This window comes from Silene latifolia, chromosome Y, assembly GCF_048544455.1.
Source record: "Silene latifolia isolate original U9 population chromosome Y, ASM4854445v1, whole genome shotgun sequence".
Classification (NCBI taxonomy): Eukaryota; Viridiplantae; Streptophyta; class Magnoliopsida; order Caryophyllales; family Caryophyllaceae; genus Silene; species Silene latifolia.
This window is the reverse complement of record NC_133538.1, coordinates 77,029,204-77,036,523: the sequence shown is the minus strand read 5'-3', so window position 1 is coordinate 77,036,523 and position 7,320 is coordinate 77,029,204. Positions and strand designations below refer to the sequence as shown.

At 33.9% G+C, this 7,320-nt stretch overlaps 1 long non-coding RNA gene across 8 annotated transcripts; it reads right to left on the bottom strand.

Annotated features, from left to right (window-relative positions):
• Positions 1 to 493: 493 nt before the first annotated feature.
• LOC141634158 (uncharacterized) lies at positions 494 to 3,711 on the bottom strand. 8 transcript variants are annotated; one of them, XR_012538911.1, is made up of 9 exons: positions 3,429 to 3,709; positions 3,241 to 3,342; positions 3,058 to 3,139; positions 2,911 to 2,975; positions 2,526 to 2,629; positions 1,812 to 1,854; positions 1,487 to 1,540; positions 1,324 to 1,375; positions 494 to 772 (listed from the first exon to the last, which is right to left on the bottom strand). It is a non-coding gene; the product is annotated as an uncharacterized LOC141634158 (long non-coding RNA). The 8 variants fall into 8 exon arrangements; XR_012538909.1 differs by having other exon boundaries at positions 1,812 to 2,629; positions 3,429 to 3,711; XR_012538906.1 differs by having other exon boundaries at positions 1,324 to 1,540.
• Between the last annotated feature and the right edge of the window lie 3,609 nt (positions 3,712 to 7,320).

Here is a 7,320-nt window from a genome sequence, read left to right as displayed (position 1 = left end):
AATAAATACAATGTTGAATACACTGCATGGTATGCAGTAACTATATGCAGCGTTGAAAACGTAAAAATGTTCAAACGACCAACAATACTACAAATCCCTTGCATTGATGACGCTTTTTTGAGCGATTTTTGACGCTTTAAAGCGTCAATTTTTAGTTTATTGACGCTTTCCAAAAGCGTCAATTTTTGGGCCGTCACTATTTTTTGACGTTTTTTTTCGTCAACACTTTTGACACTTTTTAGCGTCTTTAATAACTATTTACGCTTTTTTGTGTCACTTGATTTGACTGTATTGGGCGTTGGTCATATATGATTTGACGCTTCAAACTGTCAACCTCAGTGATGCTTTTGGGCGTCAAATATGCCTTTTTGACACTTTATTCAAACACAAATTGACACTTTTTATTGTAACGTATAATTTTGGCTTTCAGATTTTTGAGAACTTTATTTTCTAACATCGTAGAGATTAAATAGACCTAAAATACATAACTAAATTATCAATAAACAAAATGCAATATATAATGATCGGAAGTACCCATGTACATTTATAAATAATATCATACATTTGATATATTTACGTTACAAATACTAGCATAGAAAATTCAACATAAAGTTGTCCAAAGAAATTGTAAATAATGCTACATACATAACAAGCTAAATCGGGCCACTTAGTTGTTTGAATGTCGAAGGGGCTTCAATCATGTAGGTGCAATGTCAAAAGGGCTTCAATCAACATATGAAGGTGCATCGTCACCGTCCGACGAATCTGAAACCTATAACGGGCAAACATAAAATAATTTATATAAATATATTATTGAATAAGTACGGAAGCCAGGAATAACAACTTAAAGCAATAATCAAATAGGGAATATGAATTTGTATAGTCTACTTCAGCATTTAAGAGGCGGAAGTTCATATTTCCATTATGTTATATGATCTAAAGAATGCTATAATGATGGTGTTTGACAAGGGAGCAATAGAAATTGAGAAATATAGACGATGTGTAACATCTGCACCAAACACAATGATCAACATCAAGCTAACTCTAAAAGCAGAAAAATCCAGGGATACATACATCAAAGTGGACACTAGATAACATGAGTAACAAATCGGTTGTGTTCAAATTTTCAATGAATCATAAATCTAACTGATATTATTTGCATCCACCAGCCGTGTTCAGCACCAACCAAGCCCAAGAAAGTAAATTGTCATTCAAAAAATTTCAAAGAAACAACATAAGGAAGCTTTAAAAAATCGAACTAACATAATTGAAAAGTAAATTGTAGATGAGGAAGAGAAATATGTAAGTAATAAGAAAGATTACCTTGTAAGGGTCTAAAGTTATATGATATCTGGATAATAATAAGTCATACTCCCTCCATCCCAAATCATATGAGAAACACACATCAATCAGCTTGAGGAAAACTAGAAACAATTAAAAAGAGAGAAAAATATTGTCTCTTAATAGGTGAAGGGATTATCATTACCTGTGTAACACAAGAATTAACTCTTACTTTGGACTCTATTATAGTCTCTTTAACCTGAAATTGAAAAGGAAAACACAGAAAGTTGAGAGTCAGCTGACTTACAATTTACATGCAACAAGACTTCAGCTAATATGAGACTAAGAAAGGTAGTGGGAATTAACAAAGGATGCCCAAAATAGCAAAAAAACACGCCTAGGTAAATATCTGCCTCAAACTTGGGTAAATTTTGCATTATTAACATTGCGTTACGATAATAAAGAAATTGAAAGGTTTCTACAACAATAATCCAATCACTTGTTTTATCGAGTGCATAATAAAAACTAACCTTAGTCAAAGTGAAATATCCAATAAGTATTAGCTGGCAAAAACTACAATAACAAAGCAATGAATAAAAATGAATTGATGTATCAGTGTGTGCATCAATTTTAGCCTCATAAATGCATTATTGTCTACTGCCTCAAGGATTATCAGAAATAATGTACATGCTCCATCCAATAACAAAAAGGGAAAAAAATTACAGTACTGATTTCATAATATCAAAACTGGTTTAAATGTAAAATTATTAAATCAAAATAATGATAATGGCGACCTTCTATTTCAAAAGCGGTAGTATTAGTAACATATTTTTATACTTCAAAATACTTCTGTAAGACCTGAATTTTATGTCATTTGAGTAACAAAATGAAAAAGACTATAAAAACTATGCTCGTACAAAATAGAAGCCTCAAAATAATAGTGAAGCTAATACTATCCTTTATTTATAGAGAGCCACTAATAACAAGATCAAACTTTGTAGAATGACATTGCGGAAAAAACAGAGGAACATTAATGGTAGATATACAAATGAGCCAAATATATATCAGAATTTCATCTTGTGATTTCACTTATGAACATGTCATGTAAATTTGGAGCACACGCATTAAAGGAATAGAATTCCATTCTTTGAAGGGTTATATTATTAACTACTCCATATAAAACTTGACGAGTAAAGGACATAGAAGATCAAGTAAATTTGCATCATGTGTAACATATGCCCTACCTACAAATACTAACTTAACAAAGTTTAGCTTTATTGCCGTTTTGGAGATTTGGTTCATCTTGAGCTTAAAAATTGAGTAGCTTCTTGAAGACACCAATAATTACCTACTCATAAGACAATCATGAAAGAAGCAAGATTACAAATAATTATCATACAATTAAGGGTATGAAAGACGTTATCAATCATAAACCCTAGCTGATGATAAAATTAAGTACTTTGAAGAGAAATTAGAAGGAAAATTAGCCAGAACAAATATTTCAACAAAAAAAGATGGAAAATGAACATTAATATTGTTGTATTTGAAAACCCCTACAAAAACCTTATAAATTACAAAGTGAGAATAAGAACTGAATCTAATGACGCATAAACAGAAACTATCGATTACCACCAAAAATAACACTAACTCGCCCTAATCAAAGCGCAAATCCCTGATCAAAGCGCAAATTCTACCTGTAACATAATTAAAAAGTCAGTCAAACTACGCATCATACATAAAATAAGCATCAATATCCGTTACTCCAAAATCCGATACCTGTCATTCCAGTAGCAAGCAAGCCAATGTACTCAGTAATCTTATATAGATGCAACACATTAGTTTGATCCAATAGCTTGTCCTATATATCAATGAAATCCCAAAACTTCAAAAATTTATGCAAAATCAAATCATTTCTTATTTAATCAAATAAATCAAAACCCTAATAAATCACAAACATACATGCAGTTTCTTCTGAGTGCCGAAATGCAATATTCACCACGAACAACAATCACTGTAATACAGAAGACTTGATTGCCCTGAACGTATACCCTAATCAACCAACTAATATAAAGAATCAATAAAATTGGGGGAAATAAAATGTTAGAAACCCTAGAAATTAGGCTCGAAGTAAGAGGAGATCTACATACCGACTGTAAAAAGATGACCTTGGGGAGAGAAGATAGTGATGTGATGATATAACCTGCTCCGCTACCTCGCAAAAGATTGATGAAAGAGTGAATCAAGAAAAATTGAAAATTACAATGTGAGAGTAAAAAGAAAGGGGAAGGAGTAAATAGATGAGAAAGTGTTGCATCGGTCCCAGAACATTAAGAAAGATTGAATGAAGAAAGATTGAATGAATTTTATTTGTGTTAATTTCTTAATAGTTTGACATAGCAATAGGCGGTGATTCTTTAATGAAACTTTTCGAAACCCGCGGTTAGAATTTCACATATGGGTAGGCCCCGTGCACTAGCTAGGCTCTTGTGCCTTCGACGCTCTAAACAAGCGTCAATCCATAAGTGTCATTATCTCAAGGGATTTGTAGTAGTATAAGTGAAATGTTGATTCAAACCAAAACATAATGAACGGTCCATAGGCATGCAGTTATCAAATCATACATAGTGAAACAATAAGACAACGGTTTATCAAAAACCGTTCTCCTTTGTTAAAACCTTCATAACGATTTCCTTAAAACCGTTGTCATATATTTTAAATATAAATATAAATTCGTATTAAGATAATAAACGGTCTATTTAAGAGTATTTATTTGTCAAATCATGAATAATGAAAAGTCAATACAAGGGCATGCACAGTTCTGATCAAAAATAGTGAATAATAATGACAACGGTTGCTAAAAAACCATTCTTTTATGTGAAAATTGACCACGGTTTTCTCGGAATTGTCGTATATTTGTATTTTAAGACAACAGTTCATAACCTGTTGTCAATTTATCTAAGTACCGTTCTTAAAATTTAAAATTGACAACGGACCATAATAAGCATGCATTCGTCAAATCATGAATTGAGTGGTCCAATATTCAAAATATGTTGAGACGAAGAGCAATCTTGATTACTGACCTATGAAGTTCAATAAATTTATTCGTGTATAAGCTTCATTTACATGCTTCTAAAAGCATGGTCATGTTAGAGTATACTTCGCGACATTGTAAACAGTATTTTTGAAGAACCCATTTAACAGAACTAGACATGCCTTCAGAGGTTTTTATATGGAGCTTTTTGTGTAAGAAATGAGTGATAGTATATATATGGTTAAAGATTGAGAAATGTGAAAATTGGCTCTAGTGTAGCTTTATTTTTTGCGGTCTTACAGTTAACTTGCAGTTTTTAGCTGTTCAGTATGCAGAATTGTACCCATCAATCATAATTCAAATAATGAGAATTATACAAATGTAAGCTTGCTATAAGATTAAACCACACAATATTCAGGAGTAATCCTTCTGTATTATTTGAGACTCGAAGTTGCAAATTTAGATTACTTTATTAGTCCATTTCCACACAAGAACTGATGGACATATTAAAAATAGAAACGGCTAACATAGGGTGTTTTTAAATAATACTTGTACTTTGATTTTGAGGCAACAGATGGCCGTGGCATAGCTGCTACAATATCCTGCCTAGGGCAGCTATATCATCTTCACAATCAAAAGTTTATATCGCTTTATATACATGTATAGGAGACAAGGCCTAATCATTTCTTCATCTCAGAGCTGCTTGCAGAGCTTTAGATAGGTTTCAACATATCCGGGCTGTTTCATCCTTTTTCTGAGCCCCTCCACGACCATTATCCTATCCACCTTTTCAGGTCGCAGGCCTAAGTCTATCATTTTGGTTACCGTTTCTTTAGCATACCCAAAATTCCCACCTTTGATATGCCGTTGCAATAACCAAGTCAATGTCTTTTTTTTTGGTGGAGCAACTTGTAACTTCCAATGCACTCAGCAGCGTTGAAACAGCCCCAATTTCTCTTTGTGAGGAACACAACTAAGACATTGTCATAAAAGTATCTTTCGACCTCCTTTCCCATAAGCTTCATCACCCACAATTGCCTTTCAGCCTCAACTCCACTCCCTATTTGCAAGCAGTTTCGTGTGTACCAACCCTAGCACCGACGCATTTCCTTCTTGCACCGCCCAGGTAGATAGCAAAATCCCTTCATCTAGAACATCATACTGAAACTTCTCAACAGCCCTAATACTCTCTTTATCCAGCTCAGGTACAAAACCAGCCTTAGCAAAAGCCCTGAACTTACGTAAATCTTTGGTGACTTGATCCCACTCTTTGACCACATTTGTCATTGCAATGAGGTAGCTGTAAACTTTAGGATTGATCTCGTTTGATCTCATTAAGTTGCTAGAAAAAAACCTGTAACATTCTAGATACACTCATTTAAGTTGCTAGATACATACCTCTATCTAGCTAGATACACTCGTTTAAGTTTCTAGATACATACCTATAATTACATAGATACATCCCTTTAAATTTCTAGATACACTCTTTTAAGTTGCTAGATACATACCTCTAACTAGCTAGATACACTCTATTTAGTTGCTAGATACACTACCTTAAGTTGCTAGATACGTATCTCTAACTAGCTAGATACTTACCTTTTGCTAGCTAGATACATTTCTTTAAATTGCTAGATACATAGTCTAATTAGCTAGATACACTTCTTTAAGTTCTGATAATTCAATATTTATACGTATATTTATTCCTCTAATGTTTCTTCGCCACAAGTATATTACATAGTCGATACTCGATATACATTTTCCAACTTCATGCTACATGTTTGTAAGTTTGTGTTGAGATATAGGTTGAAATGTAAAATGAGATGGTCAGAAACAGTTGTTGATACGAATTATTAGGCTACGTTATTGTTTTAGGATGATTGCATTTATGCTTTTTTGGCAATTACCTTCACAAAATAGGTAAAATGTCCCATCTACACACCAAAATAATCACACTTATATAGCTTATTTTATTATAGGTAAGATGAAATAATTGACATACGGAGTACAAGATAACCCACCTCCATACATCACCACCATTAGCATGAAGCACAATTATATGTTAAATACATGCAACCAATATACTCGACGTGTTCAGATGTTTAGCTATGAAGACAACATGATTATAATCATATCATCAGCATCAAAACGTAATGAGTACAACCATCATCAAAATGTCATGACTCGTATCTTGGTTTGAAACAAATCGAATTAAAAAGTGCACATTTACTCAAAAAAGGGTAAAAACACTGTCCTACTTGAGCATCCTGCTCCAGTTACTGTGTTGATCTATTGCTTCAAAAATTGCAAAAAGATCAAGACTCATTACTCATAGTAATTGCTCGCACATATGCAATGAAGGGAAAAACGTCTAATAAGGCAAATTGCATGAAACTCAAGAATTTTATTTCCATTTTTTACATTAAATTACAAGACAAGCTACACAGCCTTTAATCAAGACTTTCACCAGGCTGCAAATCTCTCATCATCTCAACAAGTCGCTCAGGAGATTGGGAAAAAAAAAGAGAAAACTAAGGCAACAGTGAATAAGAACAATGAACTGAATTTGGGAATGGCGATCGATCTATGGCAGTGGTAGCTTTAGATAAACAAGTCGATCTGTGCATCTTGTAGTACTAGCTTGTGTATTTGCGGTCATATATTATGCAACCACCACTCACTACCATACGACCACCACCACTTACCAACCATACCCATGGCTAACACCTGACCCACCCCGCAACAACGTCCATTAACCTCACCCACGAACCATCACCACCAATGTTAACACCGATCCCTCAATGACGCCATTCCTATATCACCGACCCTTACAAGAAAACTTCCTCCCATCGGCGACCTCTCTCCTATTCGGATCCTCTCATCATAAATAGCCCATCACCACGGTGACCCACGCAACCCACTTGTGACTACCACACGACGTAACCGTGCGCAAATTACTTTTTTTTTTCTTCATAAAACTCAATTGAAATCTTAGATCAACAAAAAACGAA